The 27279-nt window shown below is 47.1% G+C and overlaps 1 protein-coding gene across 1 annotated transcript in view; it reads right to left on the minus strand.

Moving 5' to 3' along the window:
• Positions 1-27279, minus strand: part of RYR2 (ryanodine receptor 2) — a 558936-nt gene that overhangs the window by 448458 nt on the left and 83199 nt on the right. The gene's annotated exons all lie outside the window — the stretch shown is intronic.

Genomic DNA, 27279 nt, shown 5'->3' on the forward strand with positions numbered 1-27279 from the left:
AATTAAAAATATCTTTAATTTATTTACGACACAAACTTGAGTTGCCTGCTCCTACAAACGTCTGAATTTCTGCGGAACGTTCTGGGCCCCACAGGCTTCCACAGCAGTTCTCCACCGGGGCACCCACCCCTTGCAGCTGGAGGTGGAGGCAGCTATGGACGTTCAGCAGGAAGAGGACAGCGTCCCACCATGGACGTGAGAAACCCCAACAGCAAACTGTCAGACCCAGAATGTCATGAGCACCAAAGTGGAGAAACCCTGATATCACCCACTTACGATCTTCCCTCTCCACTACCGGTAAAAATATTGTTGAAATTAAATTTTCACAGCTTTATAAGGGGCACAAGAAACCACTTTGGAGGTGGTGTAAATGTTCTATAAACTGCTTATGGTGATAGACCATGGTATAAAAATTTGTCAAAACTTATAGAACTGTACATTTCAAATGGATGCATTTAATTGTACATAATATATACCTCAATAAAGTTCTCAAATAAAGGAAAAGAAGTAACAACCTGTACTTAAGGAACTGTTATATAAAATTTGATCCAAATATTTGAGGTAACCTAAGGGAGATATGGGTAAAATATTTTAAAACAGTAAAAACAATGAATAATTTTTAATAGTAAGCAAGAGCTCATGTAAAAGTCTAGAAGTGATATTAATAAATTAAATTTATCTAAATACTTTAAGCTTAGAAGGCTTTTTACTAATTTTCTTACTATCACAATATCAAAAATATTAATTTGTTTTTAAAGCCAAAATATTTTTCTCCATATACTCAAACCCGAGGAGACAAATCATGAACTGTAACCTGGATGCCACATGTAATGGATTCACTACTGGGTTAGAGAGAATAATGGTTCTAATCTAACTAGTAATCAGAATTTTGTAGAAAATCTATTAAATTATTAGTGTATATGAAAAATTTTGAAAGGCACAAAGTATATTATAAAAATATAAGGAGGAAATATTAGAAATTATAAACAAAGATAAGCACAATTCCATGTGTAATTTCACTCAGGTTACCCAACTCAAAATTTTTTTTTTACTTTGCCTTGTCTGGATATATTTATTTAATATGGTTAAAATACAAGTAAAAATGATTTTTTTTTTATTTAAAAGCCTACCAAAAGTACATTTCACTAAGCATCTTAGATGGTGGCATCTTCAGTTCTTCCTTCAAGCTGCCATTTGGACGCCTGTCGCTAACACTGTTCAGCATCCGACCTTCACATGTGAAAAAGGATGGCACAGCTACGCTGCGTTCAAGGTCAGCCTGAAAGTGGACAACGCACAGACTCCCTTCTGTAGCCAAGGCTTTAAACACCTGCCAGATGAGAGGCACTGTTCAACGATTGGCTATTTGAAGACTGAAATTACGTTTTATAACCCTGTTCCCAAAGGGCTGCTTTTGTTTCCTCATTCTCAGTCTTGACCCAACGGTAAGCAGTACAGCAAGCAGCAGCCGGGTGCCCGCACTGTCCCCATGCTACACCAGCCCCTAATGTGCCTTCTCTCATGTGTCCTCACGTCCACACGAGGAGTGGGCACTGTAGCGTCCTTTTACTGGTGAGGGGACACATGTAAAGAAGTCAAATAGCTAACTGAAGACGAGGTAATTACTGACGCAGGCTTGGGACCGGAACGCAGTTCCTGTCTGGTGCCAAATCTAGCGTTGGTGATCAATGTCCCGCACAGTGTTACCAAACAAACGCACGTGTGCACAGGGCAGACAAGCGCCTCCTCCCCTGGGGGCGCAGAGGAAGCCCCGAAGGAGTCTTCCCAAGTTCTCACACTGATTCTGAGGGCCAGAATGATTTCATTTTTATTTTAAATTAAATTAGTTTTACTAATTGAAAAGTTTTTTTGTATTTTCCAAATTTAACACAATGAGCATGTTCAACTTTTATAGTAAAAGTAAACTTACTGGAAAAATAATAAAATGTGTTTATGCGCATGAACTGAACTGCCGGAGCAGGGAGGAACTGCAGCCGAACTACTCCCGCCCAGCCTCAGACGCATCCCTGTTAGTCAGGAAAAGCTTCACCTGGGGACAAGGTGATGTGTGGGAACTGGCAGCTAAAACTGCTTCAGACTCCTGCCTCTGCTTGTCAGACTCCGGAGGAACAGGGTGCTCAGTCACCCTGCTCTCCAGCAAGCCAGTTCTGTGGTCGGTTCGCTGTCCCCGAGTCAGCACAGAAGTCGCCTGTGGGCAGGGTCAGGCCTGACGTCTTCACTCCCGCCTCGCAGCTGCCTGCCTGAGGCCACCGGCCCTGCTGGTGCCTTTCTAGCTGGGCCAACCATGTCATTCTCCCGACTTGCTGTCAGCACCAGCTGTTCGGAGCCCCTCTCCTGCACAGCAAGTAACTCAGGGGCTGGACCAGTAGCACCTGGAGGGCTGTGTCCCGTTCTTGGAGAGCACCCAATGGGTTCAACCAGGGGCTCAGGGGTAACTCAGTCGTGAATGACCTTGACTCTGCGTCTGGTGAACTGTGACAGCCACCACACCACTTTGCTTGTGCATATTCCCAATCCAGGGCCCTCCTACCCACGCCTGCCCGTGTCCAGGATAAGAAAAAGAAAAAGGGATCAGTAATAATAAAATCATATCTGTAGGCTGCTAGCAATTAAATCAGGTCAAGAAAAGAAGAAATTAAATGCATTATGCAAAGGAATTATTTGAGAATGCAGAAGAAACACGTTTCCAAGCACAATTTCTTTTCAAGTGCTCCAATCAATGGCAAGTGCTCAGAAGGATCCAAATGGCTCTGCGTCCTCAAAGTTATGAAGAGGCAGCATTAAAGGTGGAATGGCAGTTGTGAGACAGAGTTTGACTCAAGACAAAGACAACCTTCTCTACATGAGAAGTTTTTACTAAACGACTACAAATGCAGTGAGAACAAAATGACAGATGTATGTTTTTGTTGACTTTGGTCAAAGTCCTGATGTGTATGATTTTTTAGTGTTTTATAATATATTTATACTTCTTTGTAAGGACTTGTCAGCTTCGACATTGGTAGAAAACATGCATCTTGCTTGCAGGAAGTTCTCAGAGATTTTGAAAAATAACAAATGTGAGTTATGTAAAAATGAGATTCAACTACATCTGCAATTTACAACAGCTTCATCCTGAAAAAGCAATACTCAGTGTCTAGAGCTGGAGAGCAAGGGCACTGATCCACAGAGGACACACAACTCTCTGAATTAATCATGTTATTCAGTTAACATCATCGTTGGGACAAATTAGAAGTCACTCAAAAACATTCAAAATATTTTTAAAAAGCAGAGAAAGGTAATTCTCAGAAAAAGTCCAAACAGGTATCATCTTACAGATTTTGGATTTAGCAAAATACTGAACAATGTTTGATTTATCTATGCCATTTGTTTGCGTTCTAAATAACACCAAATAATTTAACTATAATATCCACAATACTATTATAGAAAGGACATTTAAGTTGAGTAAAATAAAAGTCAAAAAATGGCTTTTAGTAAGTTATATTTTCAATTACAAGTCTCCACCTTCCTCCCTTGAATTTGAGGATGCCTGATTCTCCCATGGTCTTTGGCTCCAGATGAAGGCACCGTCTAAAGGCTAATTGATCAGCCTGCTATTTGAATGTGCAATTTGTTGTATTAGTGAGCTCAGAAAATTTAAAATTTACTAGCAAATGCATTAAATGCCCTCTGACGTGGTTGTGTTGAGCACAGAGCATGGGCTTAAGTCTTAGCTCTGCCCCTCAGAGCCACCAGGCCTGGGACAAGTGACCACTCCTCCGAGCTTCACCTCTTCGTGCTAAACAATTTCCAGAAACTCCCATTCTGCCTATTTCCCTGCAGTGTTGGGAAGAGGCTGTGGTTAATCAGGAACTTACACACACAACACCCGTTACTCTCACTTACTGGCGCCGACCCAAACAGGTAGCAAATATTGCTCAGGAAGTAACGATAACAAGGGCAAAGACAGAAACGCCTGTCACCTACTTCTTTGTCAAAATTGCTCACTAGTCACCCTGGCTGGTGTGGCTCAGTGGATTGAGCACCGGCCTGTGAACCACACATCACTGGTTTGATTCCCAGTGTGGCATACATGCCTGAGTTGCAGGCCAGGTCCCTAGCAGGGGGCGAATGAGATGCAACCATGAGTTGATGTTTCTCTCTCTCTCTTCCCCTTTCTAAAAATAAGTAAATAAAATCTTTTCATAAAAGCTCACTAGTCATTTAATTTAAATTGAGATTTTTTTTTCACATAAAACGGTATTTGTCAGCAGGAATAATAAATGCTCATTGTTTGTCAAAAATCAAAAATTTTTTAAATTTTCTCTTCATCATTTAGAGCTGATTTGTCTCCAGGCTGCACTGCGGCCCCTTCTCCAGCCCAATCAGAACACAAACTGGTGACACGGGCCACCCTACGGCAAAAAAATGTTTCACAGCCAATGTCCCTTTTCGTGTTAAGACCAGTGAACAGCTCCATTCCATAAAATCTCAGGCAGTCAAGGTTCAAGGCAATCCCTATGAAAATCCTATTGGTATCCTTCGCAGAAAGAATTCATATGGAATCTCAAGGGACCCCCCAACAGCCAAAACAATCCTGAAAAGTAACACCAAAGTTGGAAGCCTTACACTTCCAGATTTCAGAACATAAAACAATGCAAAGCAATCAAGATGGTGTGGTCCTGGCATAAAGATGGGTATATAAAGGCCAACTGAACAGAAGAGAGTCCAGGAAAAGCCTCTGAGCACATGGCCAAATCACTGTCAACAAGAGTGTCCCACGTTCACCACAGGGAACGGACAGTCTCTTCACAAACAGCCCTGCGAAAACTGAACATCCACGTGCAAAAGAACAAAGTTGAACCCTTACCCTATACCACATACAAAATTAACAAAATGGATTAAAGATCTACACCTAAGACCTAAAACTAAAAACAACTCCTAGAAGAAAACACAAAAGGAAAGTTTCAAGACACGGGATTTGGCAATGATTCTTGGATATGACACCAAAAGACAGGCAACAGAATTAAAAACAGGTACACTGGATTATATCAAACTTGTGCACATCAAAGGAAACAATCAACAGAGTGAAAGGCAACCTTTTCAAATAAATCATATGCCAGTTCAGGGGTTAATATCAGACTATATAAGAAACTTCTAAAAATCAACAACATAAAAAAAATTACCCAATTTAAAAATGGGCAAAGGACTTGAATAGACAACGCTCAAAAGAAGACCTGAAAATTGTCCACAAGCATAGGAAAAAATGTGCAACATCACTAATCACAAGAGAAATGCAAATCCACACCGCGGTGCACCACCACCGTTCGCTCGACCTCCATGGAAAGAACACACGGGGACAGCTGCTCCTGAGGCCAGAGCGGGATGGGCCCCCTCGCGCTCAGTCGCTGGGAGTGGCCCGTTGTACAGCCACTACAGAAAACAGTGCAGAGGCTCTTCAGCAAGACAAAAATGGAACTTGCATATGATCCAGCAATCCCACTTCTGGGTCTTCATCCAAAAGAATTCAAGAGGCTTTTGAAGAGGTATTTGCAGCATTAGTCACAACACACAAGGAGGAAGCAACCTGGGTGTTCATCAGCAGATGAATGACTAAAGGAAACGTGATATGTACATAAAATAAGAAATTATGCAGCTTGAAAAAAGATGATCCTGTCACAGGAGGGCATTATGGTAAGTGAAGTGAGCCCGTCACAAAATGACAAATACTGGGTGATTCCACTTACATGAGATATCTAACGTCCTCAAAACCACAGAAACAGAGAGTAGGTGGTGCTTGCCGAGGGCCAGAGGGAGGGAGGAGGGAGAGTTAGTGTTTACGGGTAGAGAGTTGCAGTTTGGCATTTGAGAAAGTCCTGCACACTTGTTGGGCACCAATGTGAATACAGTGAGCACTGCTGAACTGTACACTTAGAAATGATAACGGTGAAAATGCTCATGTTATGTTTATCATAATAAAAAAGAAAAAGAAAACAAGACAAATTAAAAACCCTGTTTTAAAAAATCTCAGGCAGTCAATAGTGACACTACAAGATAACGCTCCGACACAAGTCTCCCCAGATAAAGCCACCGAAGACTCCATTTTACATGATACAGTGACACATGCTAACATTTACTGAACATACATAAACGGCCCTGTGCTAGGACCTTTGCGTGCATTTTCTCACTTAACCACCCAATCGCTGGGTCAGAACTAGGGCCTTCCTTTCACGCAGGACCCTGAGACCCGGGGAGGTCCCACAGGAGCTCGGTGCCCGCGGTAGGAGGAGGGAACCCGCTGACTGAACAGCAGCACACAGCCCGACAGCAGCGCGGAGCTTCAGAAAAGGACCGAGGAGCGTTCCCGCCGGTTTCCCACTTTGGTGCCAGGGAGCCTGTCATACCCGACCCAGAGGCGGGGCCCCTCACTCCTCTTCCTTCCTTTCTGGCCCCCATTTATAAATAAATGCTCGGAAACCGCCCTGGGCAGGCCTATCTGCAGCAGACACACTCGGTCACCGACCTCGCGCCCGGGAATTACAGCGGGCGGGTCGGCGCCACTAGCAGCCGCAGCCAAGCGCTCCGTGCCCGCGCTGCTGTGCAGGGCCTGGGTGGTGCCAGGTGTCCTCAGGGATGTGGGCAAAGGGCAGCGTCAGTGATGGGAGTGGCCGGGTGGGGGCCTCGGTTCTGGAGCTGACCCCAGGCCTACGGGCCCTCGGCAGGCTGCGCGTGCTAGGCCCTTCTATCCCAGGAGCAATCCCGCCAGGAGGAGCGCGTGGCGTTGGTTCCTGCACGGGGCTGCACGCGCTGCTGCAACTCCGACCCGCATGGGAGAGAGGCGGGAAAGGACCCAGGCTTGCCGGTTGAACTCGGCCGGGCAGGTGGCCCGAAGGCCACAGTGAGAGATGGTCTTAGGAGGGAGGACCCTGACCCGCCTTTCAGGGTCCCGCTCCCTCGCGGGTCCCGGACACGCCGCAGCGGGGCGGGGGTGGGGGGCGGCGCTGTCCCAGCTGGGTCCCCGGAGCCTCCGTGGGGTGCGCGCCACAGCCTGTGAGCTCTGCCGCCATTTGAAACAAATACGTCCAGATGCTGAACGCTCACTGCAGGCTTCAGTGACACCACCACAGAGTAAAGCAAGTAATTATTTTTTGAAAAGCTTTCCTTCTGTTTCCAACAGCAAATCAAGAAGATGGGATTTCTGGGGACACGAGGGAAAGAAAAGGCTGTACTTCACGCACAGAGATGTGGCCTGTTCTGCAAAAGGGTCTTAGCTGTGCCTGCTGCCACATGAAAAGGAACAGCCAGCATGATCCCCCAGAATCCATCTTTCAATCTTGGTAACCAAAGTTGAAAAGAGGCCCACGTAGATCAAAGCATCTAGCCGAAAACGAGGGTTGCTGACACCGTAAAAGTCAAAAACGCAAAGCAACTCCAATACTCAGGTCCACATGTTGGACATGGTCCAGTTAAATGGAAACCAGATGCCACAGTCCGACGTGGAGACCAGACTTCTCACCGTTATACAAAGGATCCCGTAGGGCCATGTGTTTGTTCTTACAGCACAACCGTTTGTTATCAAAGAGGCAAACGTAACCACAATGCCGGGCTAAAGCACTGCTAAATACCCGATCGGTGCCAATGGGGAGACCTTGCCAAGAAACTGCACACAGAGAAAAAGAGATGTTTTCCTAATTCACAACCACAAACCTGCAAGACAGGATCCCACCTCTCATGAATTAGGATGATCCTTTACCCCCGAGAGGGCTTTGATTTGAAGGGGGAAGCACCTCCCAGGGCGTTGGTCCGAGAAGTGTTGGAGCTGCGACCCTCAGGCCCCTGAAACCTGAGGCCAGAGACAGGCTGTGTCAGTGCGATCCTGGCAGTGAAACACCCTTTCACCAGGCGCCCAAGGGTTTCCAAGTGCAGAAACTCAGTTGCTGTCAGGAGACAGCAACAGAGCTGCCCGGAGCTGCCTTCTGGCTGCGGGGCCAGAGCAGCAGAGGCGGCGGTGGGAGGCTCTGCTCCCTTGGTTCGCAGGAGCCTTGGAGTCCCATGTTGTCTACGCAAGTCTGGCCGCCCCAGAGGGACACCCCAGAGCGGCTGGGAACTCCCACTCGCTTCCCGCTGAGCGTCCGCAGCCATGCCATCCCCTGCCCTCCCACCCAGGCAGGAGGTGCTGGCGGAAGGTGTCTCATCGTCCGTGGAGCTGCACCCTCACTGCGCATGGCAGACAGAGATGCAGGACTTTGCTTCTGGTCCCTGCGCTGACAGCAGGAGGGCAGAGAAGGTGACCCCTCTCTCAGGCCCGAGGGGCGCACCTGCACTGCCGGGGCTATAAGAGGGCTCTGCAGGAAGGAGCGCATGAGTCTGCGTGGGCGCTGCCCCAAGTCCCACAGGCCAGCAGGCCAGGGGACGGCCCTCCTCCGAGTGGCAGGTGGCTCACCCGCAAGCAAGCCCTCGGATGTGTCAAGGCACTGATCCCATTCATGACCTCATCACCTTCCAACACCTGCCTCCTGACACTGTCACAGTGGGGTCAGGGGTCAACATAAGAACATACACGCTTTGTGGACACGGTCTACCACAGAGCAGAAAACCCAAATAAATTTGGAAAAGCATGTCAAAATCTAAATACGTTCTGCTGATCACACCTGTAGTATAACAGCGATGCTCTGGGTTATTTGTATAGACTTCTTCAGGTGCACTCAGACTGCAGAAGGTTCTCTACACTTCTAACAAAAAGATATAAAGACTGAAAAACGACAAAGAAATCTATCATACTAGAAAAATAGAAGCATTATCATATAGTAAACATTAATAATGTCCAAAAACAAGGCTGATCATCCCACATCATTATAGACCACCATTGTACCTCAAATGGCACTTCAGTAATAGATGAATTGTTATCTAATTTTTAAATTAAAGCAGACTATGTGTTATTTTTGTCGAAGTCTATACACTCTGCCAAGAACCTTCAAGTCATATAGCTATGCCTATTATTTAACAGAAAATAAATTATCTAAGCTTCTGAAGAAAAAAAAAATTCTTGATTAAACTAATGGTTCCTGAAAAGAAGACCTTTTATTTTAAATTATATTCCTTAATTTGAGAAAATTTGAATCATCCAGAGTGGGTAAGGCTGGGTCAGCATCTTCCCATCTCAACTGGGAGTGAAGGCAGGAGCCACGTGGCTCCCCGAGGCTGCGGAGATGAACCTCTCCTCAGTCGTCCCCTCCCTCCCCATTTGTAGCCAACGTCCCTCCTCACAGCCGACTCTGGGAACATGGGCCTTTCTGAGAAAGGAGGGGACCCCCAGAGGCCCTGATGCTCTGCCACCCGACTCCCAGCACATCCCTTCAAAGGACAAGACACAAGAACAAGAACTCCCAGAGGGGACAGTCACAGAGGCAGACTGCTCCAGCAACAAATGACGTGGAAAGCACTGTGTCATAAATCCTGATCAATGCAATGTCAAGACCTTACAGTGTTTGGAACCTCCTTCCCTAAGTAGCTGGGGTTTCCAAGTTCTAGTCACTGGCTCACCCAGAAACTGATATGCAACCTGCAGCTACGCCTTCCAGTGTCAGATAAACTCAAACGGAGTGTGGAGAACCTGACTCCTGCCGGCCGCCCGCATTTACGGAAAAGCCACTCCCATCCCTTCCACCGTCTCAGATCAGTGGCGTTATAGCAAAGGTAAGTCTCTAAATGGAGCAAAGGATGAGACATGGTACCATGTTAAGGTTTGGAAAGGGCACTGAGAAGTCACCAAGTCACCGCGTTTCTCCATTAGCCTAAATCCGAACTGTAGCATTTCACCTTCTTTCTAAGAGTCCTCACAACCGATTTCTGCGTACTGTCTTTATCTTTACTATCTGGAAACTCTCTCCTCCTGACCTGAATGTGTCACACTGACATCTGAAGGCACCTTCCTTCATTGTTACTCAGTGGCATCCATACCCACATCTCCCCTCACCGGCCACAGCGAGGTCGTGCTGGTTTCCCGACCAGGGCCCCCAGAGGACTGCGGTTCTCCGCCCAGCTCACCTCTGGTGCCGCCGGCCCCGCAAAGCGCACGCCTCTCCGCCACCCCCTTTCCTGCTTCCCGTCCTCCTCCTCAAACTCGTCCTGGCTTGGGTCCTTTTCAGAGCCTCCTCTTCCTCCTCCACAGAACTCTGAGCCGGGCTCACTCTCAGGTTCCACTAACAAATGCGGCAAATGGATGCAAAGACAGTTCTGTGTGCAGGGGATTAAGAAGCTGGGGTGACACCGTTTTGAAAAACAGAAGGATTATTGGTGACAAAGTTGTCGTCAAATCTGTAATTCCTGCAACAGCCGACATGCTACGTGGTGACTGGTCCAGGAGGACTAGACGAGGATCTTGCCAGCAAAGAGCAGCCACCGCGTCCCCAGAGCAGGCGCAGGTGGGTGGACGGCGGCCTGGTTGACCCACTAATGTCTTCACTCTCCTTCTACACCAGTTAAAGGGGAGATCCGGAAAGACAAAGGTGAGCTAATTCGCTGCAAACTCCACCACATCAGATCCCTTCTGAGGACCCTGTGGCGGAGTCTCACTGGATTTAGAGTAAAATCCACAGCCCACTGGCTGGTCTGCAAGGCCTACCCGTTTGGTCCCTGCCTCCCTTTCAAATCATCCTGGGTCCACCCTGGCCAGTGTGGCACAGTTGGTTGGAATGCTGTCCTCAGTCGAAAAGCTGCAGGTTCCATTCCCCGTTGGGGCACATGCCTGGGTTGCAGGTTCCATCCCTGGTCCAGGTGTGTGAGATCTGCATCATTGTTTCTCTTTCTTTCCCTCCCTTCTTCTCTCTCTAAAAGCAATGAAAAGATGTCCTCAGGTGAGGATAAAAAAAATTTTTTTAATTTAAATCTTCCTGGATCTAACCTCTGGGTTTTTTGAAATTGCCTATGTCCCCACAGCAGAGGAGTATACATCAAATCACGGAAGAACATATACAAAGGAGAGAGTGAGAAAAGGGAACCGGACACGGCAGTTTCCAGGGGAGGGGGGAGGGGTCACAGGGTCAGGAAGATGCCCAGGGCGCTGCGTTTCGATCACGCATGTAACCTACAAGAATGTGGGTTCTTTTGTATGAACAAAATGTTTCCTGATTAATGAGAAATGTCAGACCCAGGGTGCAGTGCCACAGTGCGGCTGCCTGAGGCGGGACAGCCGCCCACCCACCCGCTCCCGCTCTGGGGACGGCGGTGGCTGCTCTTTGCTGGCAAGATCCTGGTCTAGTCCTCCTGGACCAGTCACCACGTTAGCAAGTCAGCTGTTACAGGAATTACAGATTTGAGTGCAACTATGTCACCACGAATTCTCCTCTATTTCAAAAGGAATTCATCTTGTTTCTTAGCCGTTTGCACACATACCCTCCTTGCATTCAAGAGCATTTATCCGATTTGCAGCTCCCTCCAGCAGCCACTGTGCGGCGCTCATGGTCCGAGGACACTGAGGGCAGTGGGTTTGAGAGACAGACTGCGGCAGCGCGCGGGGGCGGGGGCGGGGGTTTAAGAGGGGCCACCAGGGAGAGGAAAATAAGCTACAGGAATGAAACAGGGAGCCCCTCTGCAGAAAGCCACGCCCCTCAGGGCGCTGAGGGCGGGGCGTGCAGCCAGACAGCACCTTCCTGCGAACTACCCAGGCCCAGGGCAAGGACGCTGAATTTCACAGCACTCCCATGGGACCGTGATGCCCGCCGAACTGAGCTCGCGCCTTGTGGACACTCCACCACCAGAGTGGGGGTGCTGCCCCTGGCCACCCTCGGGGGCTGCCTGAGAGTCCAGTGCAGTTTCCAGGGTCCCTTTACTTAGTTTTGGTTCAGTCACTCTCCGCCTGTGGGCCCCGAGTGTGGGCAACTCACTTCATAGAGGGACTAGGACATAGGAGGCGCAGAGCCCACCATAGGACCATGGAAGTCCCCTCTCCTGAAACCAGATGGAAGCGGGGAAGTTCTTACACTGAGCACTCGGCAAGACTAGCAAGATAGTTGGAGAGAAGGAAAGAGCCCTCCTACCCCCTTCCAGTACCAGAGTGGGGTGGGACTAGGCGGAGGCAGGCACGTGCACAATGGAAGTTAAAATCGCACAGGGGGAGGTACTGAACCAAAGAGGCCTGCCAGTCTAGCATGGGGAGAGAGGGGATGGGTTGGGAGAGGAACCCAAGGAAAGTGCATGCAAAGTTTAGGAAGTTGATTGGTCATTCTGAGAAAGTGCCTGGTCCATCACACACCCCAAATTAATAAACCCGGGGAACAAAGAAATCACTTCCTCTGGCTCGCAGCTGGGAACCTGCACTTGGATGGTGTACTGGCCTGTCCTGTCCATAAGCCACGTGACTTTAGCAGTCAGGTGGCCCATGGCCTCCAGGAGGGAGTCTCTCGCTCTTGCCAACGTGGTGGAGCATTCGCCAGTGCATCTGTGTGCTCTCCAGCCAGGGCACGCGGGACCTTGTGGCCATAGTAGCTGCGTGGCCAATGGCAGCTCCAGCTCCACACACAGCCCCCAGGAGGGAGCCTGAAGCTGCAAAGCAGCTGGGAACAAGCTAAGGTACCTGGATGGCCACTTAGTAGCTGCATCAAGCTCCAAAGGATGGTAATTTAAAATGGAGCAGAAATTCTGGGCACTGCCTTTTGTTTTGGTTTTGCTGAGGGCAGCTGGGTTCTGCAGAAATGAGCTTTGAGACAGGGAGCTCCTCGTTCTCCCAGATCGTTCAGCATCCAAATACAAACTGCTTTCCTTTCTCACCAGCCTCTGCCTCTAGAGTTTGCCTTTTGTTGGCGGTGGGCAGCTGAACCCCATTTTTGTTTGGTAACAGGCTGGCAGGGCTTGAATGCTTTGTACCACAGAGTTTCCAGCTGAGGAGTACCAGAGCCAGCCATGGGAACGTGTCCTGCTGTCCCCAGCCTGCCACATCACCCCAACCAGACATCTGACATGCCCTGGGCAGTTCTGGCAGCTGCTGTCTGTCTCTCGGGCGAGGCCAGATGTCCAGAGCTCCGGGGCTCCCAGCCGGAGTTCACATCTTGGCTCCGCAGCTTGCCAACAAGCCTGACCTTGAGTAAAGGACTTAAGTGGGAACAACCACTGGAAGCTCTGGGGGCTGCTGTGAGGATGAGATGGGACAATGCCTGCGAGCACCTAGAGCAGGGGCTGCAGCTGCTCAGTGAGGCGGCAGTAGCCATGGCTGTTACTGCTGTTGAGATTATCTGGGCTGACCAGAAAGACAAAACAAACAAAGAGGAGCTGCTCTGACCAATCAAACGTCAAGAAAGTCTCAGAGGGACACAAAGACAGTGTGTATTACAGACCAAGGACCCGGAGGGTCTGCGCCACAGAGCAATCTAAAGGGAAGCCAAGGCCAAACGAGAGGACACTGAACTGGAGGCCACACCGAGCAGCCACCCGGAACCGCTGAAAGGAGCAGCCGAACGGACAAAGGCTAGCCCGTGAGTCCTCCGCCACCACGGGTCCCTGGGCGGAGCGCACCCCTCCTCCTCGCCCCCAGCCCCACAAGAGCCTCACCGCGCAGACCTGAGGACTGAAAAGCAGCCCTCCCCCATCAGGCCATGGTCCCAGGCTCCCTCTCAACCAGCCCTCACCCCTAGGAATCCTGAACTGCCCTTACGTGTGACTGTGGCCCCTCACGGAAGGCAAGGATGTGGCTCAGTACATTGGATTCCCATAAACAACATGCCCAGGAGTCAAGGCCTATGGTCCACAGTGGTCAGAAAGCCAGTGCCACTTTGGCGCCTTGCTCTGTCCTCAGGTGCACAGAGGGCACGCTGCCCCTCTTCAGTCTTTGCTTCCTCTCAGCCACTGAAGCGGAGATCAGTCCCAGCGCAGAGCTCTGCAAGGACCCTGGGGACCGCGAGGCCCAGACTGTTCCCCATGTCCCTGCATCTAGTCCCAGAGCCCAGCCAGTGGCACACTGCTGAGTAGCAGGCATTCGGGTCCTGGGTCCATACACAGAATGGAGCCCTAATGACACAGCTGTGCAGATGGGACTTTCCCTGAGCGACCCCACCCCTTCCAGCCAGTGTTTTCACCTGCAGGACAAGAGGAATCATCCACCGCAGAGATAGAAATAAACGGTTTATTTGTAATAAACGGTGTGATGTCCCATCACACATGGACATCAGAAGACATATGCAAGACTGTTCATAGTAGCTACTGGTTTTAAAAGGAAGAAAAGAAACAATCAATGACCATCCATAATAGTTTGTATAAATAATTCAGAGCTGACCCTGAACAACACAGGTTTGAACTGCATCTGTCCACCTATGTGCAGATTTTTTTCAATAAATACTGTAAACGTATTTTCTCTGCCTTATGACTTTCTTAATAACATTTTCTTTTATCTGGCTTACTTTATTATAAGAATACAGTATGTAACATATAACATACAAAACTGACTGTTATCAGTAAGGCTTATGGTCAACAGAGTAGTTGGGATTCACCGTTTCCAATAAACATCAGCCGTTCCCCTCTGCTTCCTCCTCCTCCCGGTTTTGGGGGGCAATTCAAGGGCTGCTGAAGGCACTCCTGGTCTCCTGAACTTACAAAACTTCTGGAAGGCCACAGAATCTAATACCAGCTTCTCTATTTTATTCTAAATCTTCAAGCTTGCCTATAAAAAAATAATGAGAAAGGCTGAGTTAAACCAATATGATAACCTTATCGGGACAGAGCAGTTTTACTGAATCTTTGTCCCACAAGCTCTCTCAGTCAGTCTATTCAAAACATGTCTGAAGATGAGTGAAAGCAACCAGAAGTCCTCGTGCTATTTCTGTGCCTCTGTGACCTGTCACAGAGCAGACACTCTTGAAAAATAAGAACAAGGATTGCCCCAAAGGATACCAAACTTAATACGACTGTTATAGTTCAGGCAAAACAGGGACAGGCCAATTTAACAGAATAGGGTGCTCAGAAATGTACATATTGCACAGGTGGCAACGGGCAAAGACAACCCATTCAACAGGTGCTAGGAAATAGTTCATACATACCTTGAAAAGTAATGCTATATGTTTACCCACACAATATACTACACATTAGTGAAAACTGATGGCTATTAAGAACTTAAAGGCTGAAAAGTAAAACTTTGATATTTTTTGAGAAAAAAAAATTTAAATCTCTGATGATCTTGGAAGAGAGAAAACCAAACACAGAAAAGTCCTAACTACAAAGAAAAATAATAGACAAATTCTCCTACTATAAGAATCGAGACTGCCTGTTCACCATAGAAATCCACAGGAAGTGGAAAAGACAAGCCACTAATTAGAGGAAGAAAGATGTTCAAGGGGACATGTCACTGACAAAGAATTTGCATCTTGAATACACAAAGAAAATAAGAAAGATGACAACTGAAGAAACAAATGAGAAATATTTCCAGAAGAAGAAAGATAAATAGACAATAACCATATGAAAAGACACTGAAGACATTGGGAATCAGAGAAAAGCTAATTAAAACCACAGTGAGATTTTATTACATCCCTGGTATTGGCAAAAATTAGTGTATGACAATATCAAGTATGGTGAAGAGCCAGAACAGGTGAGCGTGTACACTGGGAATCTCTAGGGGCCTGCCTGGCATTGTCTTATGTTAGAGTGTACATTTGTTACTCTGGAAAAAATTTTTTCTATATGTAAACATTTTATACACATTTCTTTGAAAACTCTGGAAAACAATTTGGCATTAACTCGTGAGTAAGAGCATGCCACACCCTACAACCTGGTGACACCTCTCCTAGGTATCATACTCTCACATGTGGCTATCAGAAGACATATGCAAGACTGTTCATAGTAGCTACTGGTTTTAAAAGGAAAAAAAGAAAGAATTAATGACCACCCATGAGAGTTTGTGTAAGTAATTCAGAGCTGACCCTGAACAACACAGGTTTGAACTGCATCTGTCCACCTATGCGCAGATTTTTTTCAATAAATACTGTAAACGTATTTTCTCTGCCTTATGACTTTCTTAATAACATTTTCTTTTATATGGCTTTACTGTAAGAATACAATATGTAACATATAACATACAAAACTGTTATCAGTAAGGGTTATGGTCAACAGTAAACTATTACAAGTTTGGGAGACATCAAAAGTTATACATGGATTTTCCACTCTGTGGAGGTGGCACTACTAGCCCTGTGTCAACCAAAGATTAGTTGTACTAATATATGTTTACAAAATAGAACACTATTCATCATGAAAATATATGATCTATACCTACCAGCATCAGAGTGGATCAAACAGAAACATACTTTTAAGTGAAAATAACAAGGGGCAACAGAATACATACATAGCATTAATATCATTTTTAAAATTCACAAACAAGCAAGTAATACACTCAAATGTAATTTTTTAAAAAAACAGGAAAGCAAGATAATCAGAAAAAAATTTCAGGATCAGGATGCCTGCTTGGGAAATAGGAATTCTGACCGCTTACCAAGGCTGGTGACGCTCCTTACGTGGTGACCGGAAGAGGGCGCTCCCGCATTTTTAACTGATTGCTAACTTTTATACTTTACATATCTGGAACAGTTTTAAATACCTAATACTGAATAATTTTGAAAAGAATTTTAAGATCAAATTTGCGGCATTGTATCATGTCCTAAAATCACAGAGCAATTCCAAACCAGAGACCTGGGCCAAGGTAACCCCAGCAAGACAGCAGGGAAACACTCACCGCCACCAAGGCTGGAGGCAGCTCCACGCCTTCCAGGGGTGACAAGCAGATGCCTTTCAGAAGAACTGTGTAACAGACTCTAAAGACTATCTTTTCATTTACAAAAGACCTAGCTATTCTACCTGTGAAAGCGCTGCTAGTCCCAGTATGTATCAAGATACTCATCCTTCCATCGTAACTAAACACATATCTGTGCCCACTATTAACCTGTTTCAGATTCAGTTTTCTTAAAATACTGTATGTTCTTGAACCCTCTGCTATGCTTCCGCACAAACTTAAAGAACACCTTCACCAGACACACAGCAGTAAAATGCAAATAACGGATTTGCTACCAACTGTACCAAATAGTGTCACTATTTTCAGTGGGACCCCAAGCAAAAAGTTGACACCTGCAGTGTTCAAGATTTTTACTTTTTTAAAAAACACATAGTTCTCAAGGCACAGAAGGGCTGACATTTTAAGCACAAATTCAGGAAAGCTGAAGGAAATAATGAAGTTCATGCATTACTATAAGGAAGCTTGTGATATTAAAGTTTGATGCTTTGTTGTTTTTTTTTTTAAGTAGTAAAGCTTCCAAGTCTCAAAACAAAGGATTTACTCATTTCAATTTTCAGTGCAACTAAGTAACAGAACCCAATAATCATGATTCGGCCAATTTCTGTGATTTGCATAGGAAGAGAACCATAAATGTTTATATACAATATAATTTACATTAACTGTCAATTATAATTAGACAAAATTATATGAGAAAATTTTACAATGTGAATATAAGCGAAATAACATTTGCCATTTGTCCAACAGAAAATTATAATAATTTAAAAATAACTTTCCAACCTGTCATACCTACAACGTGCCTAAAGCTGACCGTGTGAAGGTTACGGAGAACCCTAGCAGAACCACTGTGGGCCTTCCCAGCCCCAGGTGCAGACGTGGGGGCGGGGGGCGGGGCGGGGAGCTGGCGGCGGGGTGGGCAAGGCCCCACCACAGCGCCCTCTGTCTGTCAGTGAGGGCCCTTCCAGGTGAGCTCGGAACCAGCAGAGGCAGCCTGGTTGCGACTGTTATTAACAGGGCCCTCCCTCTACTTGGACTCAGAGATGTCTTTAGCTTCAAAGTCATTCGAAATTACAGCTGTCCCTGGGTACCCACCAAGGACTGGCTCCAGGAGCCCCTTCGGATACGACGGTCCCTCAGCTGGCCTCTGTATGCATAACTGGGAACCCGCAATATGGAGGCTGGCTGTATACATAAGATGCGCCTTGGCGTTAAGAACGGTGTTTTACACTCCAAAAGACTTCACACCAACGGTTCAAGTATCTCTACTGAAAGCACTACCACAAGACCACTTTTCAAACCTATTACAGTTGCACAATGCACAGGCATGCAAGGGTATATAAGGATGTCGGCATAACAGACACACCGGCAGAAAAAAAATCACACATGGATTATGGGCAGACTCTAAAATAACACTAGATGTTCTAAAGGCCAAAAATAAATAAACGAACATGAAACACTTACAAAAGACTGGCACCTGTAATAGTAGGCTCCAGAGACACCACTGTTGCTATTTTAAAGATCTACCATAAGAAGGAATCATTTCTGAAATATAAAGAACTCAAACACAACAGCATATATAATCAAGGTATTCTAAGGGGAAACTATTTAGACTAACTGCAATGTATAGAGATTATATGATACATAATATATTATAAAATATAATGCAAATGAGAACATTTTTAAAATAAACAGGAATATGAGCCTTCAAATTATAAAATTTGCATATTTAATTGCTATGAATAAGCAAGATTCATTTGGAAGTCATATATTATTAACAAGACTAAGGCTTTGAAATCATAAAGGCTGACTCATGATAATATCCTTAAAATCTGGAGAAAACTACTCCTTAAGCCATGCTGGAAACAGAAAATCTTATTAACATAGTGTTTTTTAACCTTCGTTGACCAACTTCCCCGGAGTCAGTGACTTGTTTCTCAAATGCGGAACTGACCCCCTGGATCACCTTTCCCTCGCTAGGAACTGGAATACTTGGCAAACGCTCCTAATCCTGATCCTGTGTCACTGGTGGGGTATTCCCAGCAGCAGGGTCCCCAAGGGCCACAGCGTGAAATTATTCCTAAATACTGAGCATGAGTTCATTGTCTCCCCCACACTCTGCCGACTGCTATTTGAAAAAGCAATAGGTGTATCAGAAATAGCATGAGGCTGGTAAATTTCAGACTAGGTCTAAGAAAAAAATAAAGAACTATCAGCCATAAGAAAAGATGAAATGCTGCCATTTGCCAACAACATGGACGGATCTTGAGAATATCAAACTAAGTTAAGTAAGTTGTACAGAAAAAGTCAAGAACCATGTGATTCCACTCATATGTGGAATATAAAACTGAAAGCAACAAATGAACAAACAAGACAAACAAACAAACTCATAGACACAGACAACAGTATGGTGGCGACCAGAGGGAAGGGGGTAAGAGAGTAGGAAACGGTAAAGGGGGAAAATGATGATGGAAGGAGACTTGACTTTGGGTGGTGAGCACATAATGCAATATACAGATGGTGTATTTATTACAGAATTGCACACAAAACCTATATAATTTTATTAACCAATGAACAATAAATTAATAAAAATAAAGAACTAAATAGATCAGTGCAACTCCCTGTCCTGAGTACTCTCGCAGGTGAGGGGCAGACCTCAAATGGGGCAGTGGGGTCAGCGACGGCTGAGGCTGGTGGCGGGGGAGCTGCAGCGGCGGGGGCGGGGCGGGGGGAGGGGGGTGCGGTGCGGGCAGTGCGGGAGGAACGTGCGAAAGTGCAAAAGGTCGACATCGAGAGAGAGAGTTCCTTTCTGCTTAGGTGCATTTGAAATCCAAGTCCAAGAGAAATGAAGCCTCGTTTAGAAGACAGTGCCTCCAGACGATGCTAAGAACCAAAAAAGTAACCAGATCACAAAGGGTGTTGCAGGCCGGGAGGATGATTATAAGAACACATGGGTTGTTTAGAACTGTTTAACATCGCCACTCATCTGAGGACAGATTACAACTCAAAATGCTTGAGGAAACAGTGAGCCGCACTGATTTATTATAAATGCACCATTCTCTAACCTCATTAAATAACTTGGGTTTAAATATTAAACTAATTGAATGAAGAAAAATGAATACTGCAATCAAGCACCCTTGGAACTATCTCCTTTATTTTAAATAAAACGAACTATGCTAGTCTTTTATCATGAAGGTCAAACTCCCTTTTCTAATGTCTGCCCAATTCTCTAAAGCCCACGGCGCCACCGGGTCGTGCGTGAGACCTCCCAGTGGGCACGCCGAGACAGGCACGCTCTGCGGCCCGGCCGCCCAGGGGCAGAGCTGAAGACGCCGAGAAAGAGGCCGGTCCGCCGCCCCAGCCGCTGTCGCCTGCAGCCCTTGTCAGCTCCCGGTCGGCTGGCTTCTCTTAGTCGTTGCCACGTGCGGTTACCGGCTGCCCCCGTCGCGGGGAGCAGACTGCGCGCAAGCTCTGTCCTTACACCCTCCGCCACTGCAACCCGGGCAGATGTGCCCTGTTCTATCGTGTCCTTGTTTTACAAATGAGAAAATTAAGCTTGGAGAGATTTACTGATTTACCCCAGGCACACAGCTAATTAGCAACAGAACCAGGCCCCAAACCAACGGCCTTCAGTCCCAAACCCCAGCGGAAGCAATGAGCCCAGCACCGCACCGCCCTCCCCCGCCCCCCCCCCCCCCCCCCAGGCTGCATGGCGCTTCCTTTCGCGTCACAGCCACACCTCGGCCCCTCTGGATGCACAGAGAGCTATGTGAGAGTATCGAGCTGAAACCGTAGCCTCTGTAGCAAGGCACCAGCTTCGATTCATCTTGCAGAGCCTCCTTTTCCTCATCTGAAAAGTCAGGTCAGTGGTGCTAGTAGTAATCTCAACAACCCTAACAGTTTCCATGAGGATTAAATGGACCACGTGATCGCCCCCCCGCCCCGGGTGCAACAGCCAGCAGGCTTCTGGCATCTGATACCCCAAGCAGCTGAATGCAGCGAAGGACCTTCCCCGGGATGTAAGGCCGCCACCGCTGTGCACGCCGCCTGGCGTAATGCGAACGGTGGCCAAGGGCTACGTCTGGCTTCCCCGGACCCTCCTTGGGGCCCCAAGGCACATTCAGACCCAGAGGGCGCCACGGTTCCTCGTGCTGGGACATTCTGGGCACAGCGAGTCCTCAAAGAAGATAAATCAATAAACCTGGTTTATCTGGAAGCTCTAGGACAAAAGAAAACTTGGTAAATTTCTGAAAATATTTTTCTTGTGTTCTGCATCTCTTTTTACTCCTAATAAAAATACTCTATTCTGTCACTGGCTTTATGAGAATGTTCTATCCATTGGAACCCTGGCTTTCCTCTTCTAAGAAAACCAAAATAGGGATTTAAGACGAAAGACATCAGCTTTTAAATTACCTCTTTTGTATGCTCTGCACACTGGCCTATGAGCTAGGTGACATTAATTTTCTGACCTCAGCTCTGACCTCTTCAGTACTGCTGCTCACAGGTGGTAACACATTTGCACATTGTTTCCTTGAAGGAAACCAGGTGAAGGGTGGGAAGCTGGCCGTGTGCGCCCCTGCCTGGAGAACGTAATGAGGTCCACCTCCCGCAGCAAACAAAAGTCAGCATCTAGTGAATGAGCCGACTGATTAAATTCTTCTTTTATGAGCAAACATTAAGAATGTAGTTAAAGAGAATAAGATCTCCCTAAGCAGAAAGAATTAACCAGTGATCTAATTATGCTCCAATAGCAGCAGTAAGAATGGAGACCATTTCAGCTGAGACCACTCTGCTGAACCTGCTACCTGTTCTCTAAGGTCTGCTAAGGGCTCAGCCCAGCCGACCGGGTACACAGCAGACTGTCTGACGGGTCTGCAGACAGAGCCCAGGCCCAGGAAAGGCTGCATGGATTCACCCCCTGGGCGCAAAGCAGAGAAGCCCAGAGGCAGGAGCAGTGTTGTTCGAGCGACAGGCCCACTGACATGTGCACAGAGCTCCGTGTCCTCCACCCCCAGAGCAACAAGGATGGACAGGTGGCCCCACTGCCGCCTGTGTCCAAGCCACTGCACAGCACAGCGAAGCTCTGCTGAAAGCGGGTTCCGAACAATAAATCCCAGAAGAGTATCAGAGATTTTTGCTTGTCCCTCAAAAATACCTGATAATATTTTGATAGCTCAGTGGGTAATAGCCAACATATCAAAAGGCGGATACTAGGACCCTGAGCTGTGAAGGTTTCTGTGCATCATAGGAAAATGAGTGTAAGGAGATGAGAAGGAAGGAAATGAGTCTAAAGAGATGAGAAGGAAAAGAGTAAAGGGAGGCGAGATGGAGTAAGTGACCCAGGTGTTCACGTCAGTCCTGTCCTGGCTCTGGAGGTGCCTCCACAGGACTGGCTCATCAGCGAGCTGGGACAGAGTGGTCGGCAGGGTTAAAGATGAGCAAGTCCTCTGCCCCTGTAAACACTGTTCTCTGCTCACTTCATGCCGGAGTCCCTATGGCGACGGCCATTTTAAAGCAGAATATTCTCAGAGAAGTCCCTCCCTCTACCAAAACCGATGCCCTTCCAGAACCTCCATGGAATCCTAGAATGGCTTGGGACATGACTGGAATCGCTGGTGCCGTACGTGCACTTCCTCTTCTTCCTCCTCCTCCTCTTCTTCCTTCCACTCCTGCATCTCCACCTATGCACTCACCCACACCCCCCCCACACACACACACCCCTATGACGGTCCCCAGAGCCACTTCTAAGTGCAGGGAGCTTGATCAGCTATGTCTTCATGCAGCTCCACTACTCTCAGCACCTGACCAGGGGCCGTAAGCACCTCCTCAACACTTTTTTGAGAGCTTTTCTAGATCCACAGGATAACGGCCTCTTTTGTTTCCTAATTTCCTTCTTCTATCCTTACAAAGTGCTCTAAGAAATACTTACTGTAAAGATTTAAAAATGCAGTCTTATTATGAGGGTGGGATGAAATGAAATATATACTTGGAGTAACCGCAAGGTTGTTTCTATTGAGTCACATCTCAAAATCAGTCTCCTGGTCTCCTCAGCCATTGGCGTCCACCAGACCATCTGCAAAGCCAGTGAGAGTCAATGCTCTCAGCACTGTGACAGTTCAGGTCCTCCTTTGAACCCTGCACCACCCCCACTCCCCGCCCTCCGCCCCGCCGCACCCAGCCCTGCCTCCCGCCCCTCCTGCCCCGCTCCCTCTCCCAGCAGCGTGCACTCGCTTCCTGGGTGTTGAAGACTCGCCCGATCTGTCCAGGGCTGGCTCCTCTGCACCACCTGCGACTGGCTGCAGCAGCACAGCCGCAAACCAGGGTCACCGGGCCAACCCACCCCCAGTGCCCTCCCTGTCACCCCAGTGCATGTCGGTCCCGTTCCCCTCGCTGCTGGTTTTTCTTCCTCAACACAACACCGCTGCCCACCATCCTCCTGTTTATGTATTTATTTTTATTGTCAGAATCCCTCCATCTTCCAAGGGAGTTTCAGGGCGGCACGCACTGGTCTGTTCTGTTCACCGCTGAACCCCCAGCACCTAAATAATGACTTCACACAGTAAATGCTCAACAAACAAATAATGGGACGGGGAAAAATAATGTCCAAACCATAGCTAAATCCTCAACAGCTCATTTTAGAGGACGTTTTTAGACACGAAGTTTCATGTTCAGTCTAACATTTCCTAAGTGGCGGGGGTTTAAGCGGAACTCATTCCCAGACTCGTCGCTCGGGAGCACATCGCTTACATCACACCGACCTCAGCCCAGACGGGCACTGGCTTCCAGGGCTCCGGCAGACCTGCTTCCTCATTTTTTGCTTAAAATATTTCAACTATGCAGCGCATTTAGATATATGAAAGTAAAATCTCAGTCACACTTATTTTTAAAACCCAGCAAGAAGTTAGAGGTATATTTTATCTGGTAAAGAGCAATCACACACAACAGCCCATCCGTGTCATAAACCAAGACAAAAGAAAACGATCTCTTGCTGTTTGGGGGAAAGTAAATCAGAATCCAATTAGACGGCATTTAGAAAGCGACGACTACATGTTCATACCCACTGCAATTTAATAACGATTTACTATTTTACGGAATCACGGAATCTCAGTCTATCACTATCGACAGAAAAAAGAAACCACCATGGCATATCAAAGATACTCAGAGTTTCATATTTCTATTATGGAAGACACAGAAATGAAAAAAAATCACAGACTAAAATATCACAAACAAAACATTTAATCAACTATTCTTTCTGGCTGACTAAAAAAAAAGAATAAAACAAAGAAAACCCAAATTGTTTCCAGTGTCATGGGCCACGAGGGAGGAAGGAGTCGCACGGCCTCAAGCCAATGCCCTCGGCTGCCGCAGGCCAAGCGCTGGGCTGCGCGGCTCCAGCCGTAGCCCCCGCCACTGACGGCAGGCAGCCGGCCGCTCTGCGCCCGGGCACACAAAATTAGCAAAAACAGGTCAATGAAATCTTAACATTTTAAATCACCCACCCTTAAATTTTCCCTAAAACTGTTATTGGAGTACCATGAGGTGCGCCTTTTTTCACCTCCGTCTTCGGGAGGCACCGACGAGCCCCCCCCTTGGACAGCCGGAAGAGAGGTGACACAGAGGAGCAGAAGCCTTGGAATCCTGCCCTGTGACAGTCGGTCACTTAAGAAAGATCAGACTCTTCTCAGCAGGGGCAGAAGAGGACAGACAGCGCCAACCACTGCTTATAACCCTGGATAACGACCCACAGGGAAAACAAGACATCAAAAATGCCCGGACAAAGTTTCTCAGCCTGCGGAGGATCAAACCGCGTTTCTCAAAGCCCCGCCCCCAACACAACACTGACCAGTCAACAGCCAGGAATCCCAGAAAAACACTCCTGGACAGAGGGGACTAACAGCGAGCCCCCCCACCTGCTCGGCGCCCGGCCAGGTCCGCAGACGCCACGCCGGACCCACACAGCGTTAGCAGGTGATCTGAGGGGCAGGCCTTTCCTGAGACACACTATGACGGCCACAGCTTCCAGCCCTGACCCCCAGCACGAAGCTCCTGAGATCACAATCCCAATTCATCAAGTTTCCTTTTGACCGGCTGGGTGGAAAAGAAAGAACTATTGTTGTTTGGTTTTTTGTTTTAAAAGAAAAAGGTCAGCCTGTGCCTTGAATCACAGCTTTCAACTCCGGGTTCCTTAAAAGGACAGCGACATCGCAGAAGCGCGCTCAGGCCCGAACTACTACGGACAGCCTCCACCGCTCCCTCTCTGCCTTGGGCAAGAACGAGGGCACTGTCACATTCATCAAGTGGAAAACTGACCCAAAAAACCAAAATTGTTTCCAATGGCCTCACCAGCAGGCCCAGGTCTATTACTCAGCAAACTGCCCTGCCTGGGGACACAGTGTCTGCCGAACAGCCGTTGTTCCTCTAAGAAAAGCTGGACCCGTCTGTCTGATGTAAGGACCATGGCCCCCAGCATGTGTGGAACACTCTCAAGCACCAGGATATCCTGAGCGCTCGCATGTCATTCTGGTGCCTTCTTACTTGATGGGAACAGTCACACTTCTCTCCTCCATTCTCCAGGCTGAGAATCCACCCCTGAAATCTCCAAGTGAATAAGCTCCGGAAGCTGCCAGCAGGATTTGCTGGAAACGCCCTGCAGATGCTTGCAGTCTGCTCATCAAATATTCAGCAGAGCTCAGCTCTGCAAACCGAGCCAGGAAGCCCGGTTGCTGCCCTTTGGGACCACCCTCAGGTGCCAACTGTGAATGGCCCAGCCACAGTGAAGAGGCTGGTTTTGTTTATTTATTGGTTGTTTCCTTATTTTGTTTGAACCCAAACAAAAACAGTTAGCTTCACCTCTTGTAATTTCATGCCAACCACACACTCTAGTGACTATGGATTTTCTAGTTAAGTGTTGTTCAGGGATTGACCCTAAAACCCGGAAGCTAATGAGTATGCCCTTAGGTTATCTTCTCACCTCTGAAACCAGCAAATGCTCTGAGCTCACAGGCACCTTCTGCTCTGCAGTGCAATTTGTAACTAGGACTGCAAATGCTCGATTGTCCCCAATTGCCAACAAGAAATCTAGCTGTTCCAGAGAATTATTTTGTTGTCTTAAATACTCATTCTATGACTCAATGACGTAAGACACCCAATGAAAAAATACATGTTAATTTTACCTTGTTTTTCAACAGTTAATTCTGTGATGTTCATGCATTTTAAAACACAGAGCCAATTATACTTAGAGTTTCACACTAAAAAATTTTTCCAAATAATTTTAAAATCTGGGCTCCAGCCCCAAGAGACTTCGGTCTAAATTTCATTGTAAACAGTAGCAAATCGTAAATTTCAAAAGGACCATCTGGGTATAACAATGGTTCCTACACATCACAAAACTCCATGCCTCCCTGGCTCCCCTTTCTGCCTCCAAACACATCCACGCAGAAACTGCCTTATCACTGGTGTTATTCAATATTATTTTCACAAGGCTGCTCAGGAATGTGTCAGAAGAGCAGGTAGGAAACACCAAGGCGCTCTGGATGCGGGGACTGAGCCGTCCTTACAAAGCCAAGTTCCCAGGCTGAGCTCTGGTGGGACCAACCCCCGAGAACACAGGCTGACAGCAGCCGCAGAGGATGCCCACCCCATGGGGGTGGGGCTGATCCTCCCCACAGGTAAAGCAACAAGTGCAGGAACACTGGGACTGTATTAAACAACGTTGAGCCGTGTGGGCACAGCCAGTTCACATTTTACCCCAATCTGAGGAAGACAGGGTTCAATTGTTGACAATGTCAAAATGCGTAACGCACAAATCTGTTTCTACAGTGCTTTCAGATGAAGCACGTCTGAAACGAAGAGATTTAGATCCATTTTAAGATTTTTCAGCTCTGTTAGGTCAGCAGGAATTTGCACATGAATTTGTTAATGATACTGACAATTTTTTCCCCTGAAAATATTTCTACGTCACTGATCTTCAACCATCCTGCCTTCATGTCACTGTTCTGCCTTCCCCACCAGCACGCTCATTCCAGGAATGAAAAACAATATGAACAATAAGCAAAGAAAAAACAGGAAGAGGCATGGACACAGACAACATTATGGTGATTGCCAGAGTGGGGGGAGGGAGAAGAGGGTAAAGGGGGGATAAATGGTGATAGAAGGAGATTTGGTTTAGGGTGTTGAATACACAATACAATATATATGTGATGTATTATAGAATTGTACCACTGAAACCTATATAATTTTATTAACCAATGTCACCCCAATAAATGCAATAAATAAATAAATACAGTAGGAGTCCTGATATCACTAACACTGCAAGTAATTATCTGAAATATATCCCTACATGGGGCCAGAATATTCCATAATTTTACATACCTCACACAGGCACATGAGATATGGAAAGGAACTAGACACAGCCCCACTGAACCTGGAAAATAACACAAAGGGGTAGATTGGTTTTTGAGCATTCTCACAGAAAGTAGCAGAAACAAAATTGTAGGCACAGATACACGCACGGTTGACTTGGG

Source organism: Pteronotus mesoamericanus, unplaced genomic scaffold (genome assembly GCF_021234165.1).
Source record: "Pteronotus mesoamericanus isolate MK-2021 breed Mesoamerican mustached bat unplaced genomic scaffold, CSHL_Meso_final contig_120, whole genome shotgun sequence".
Lineage (NCBI taxonomy): Eukaryota > Metazoa > Chordata > Mammalia > Chiroptera > Mormoopidae > Pteronotus > Pteronotus mesoamericanus.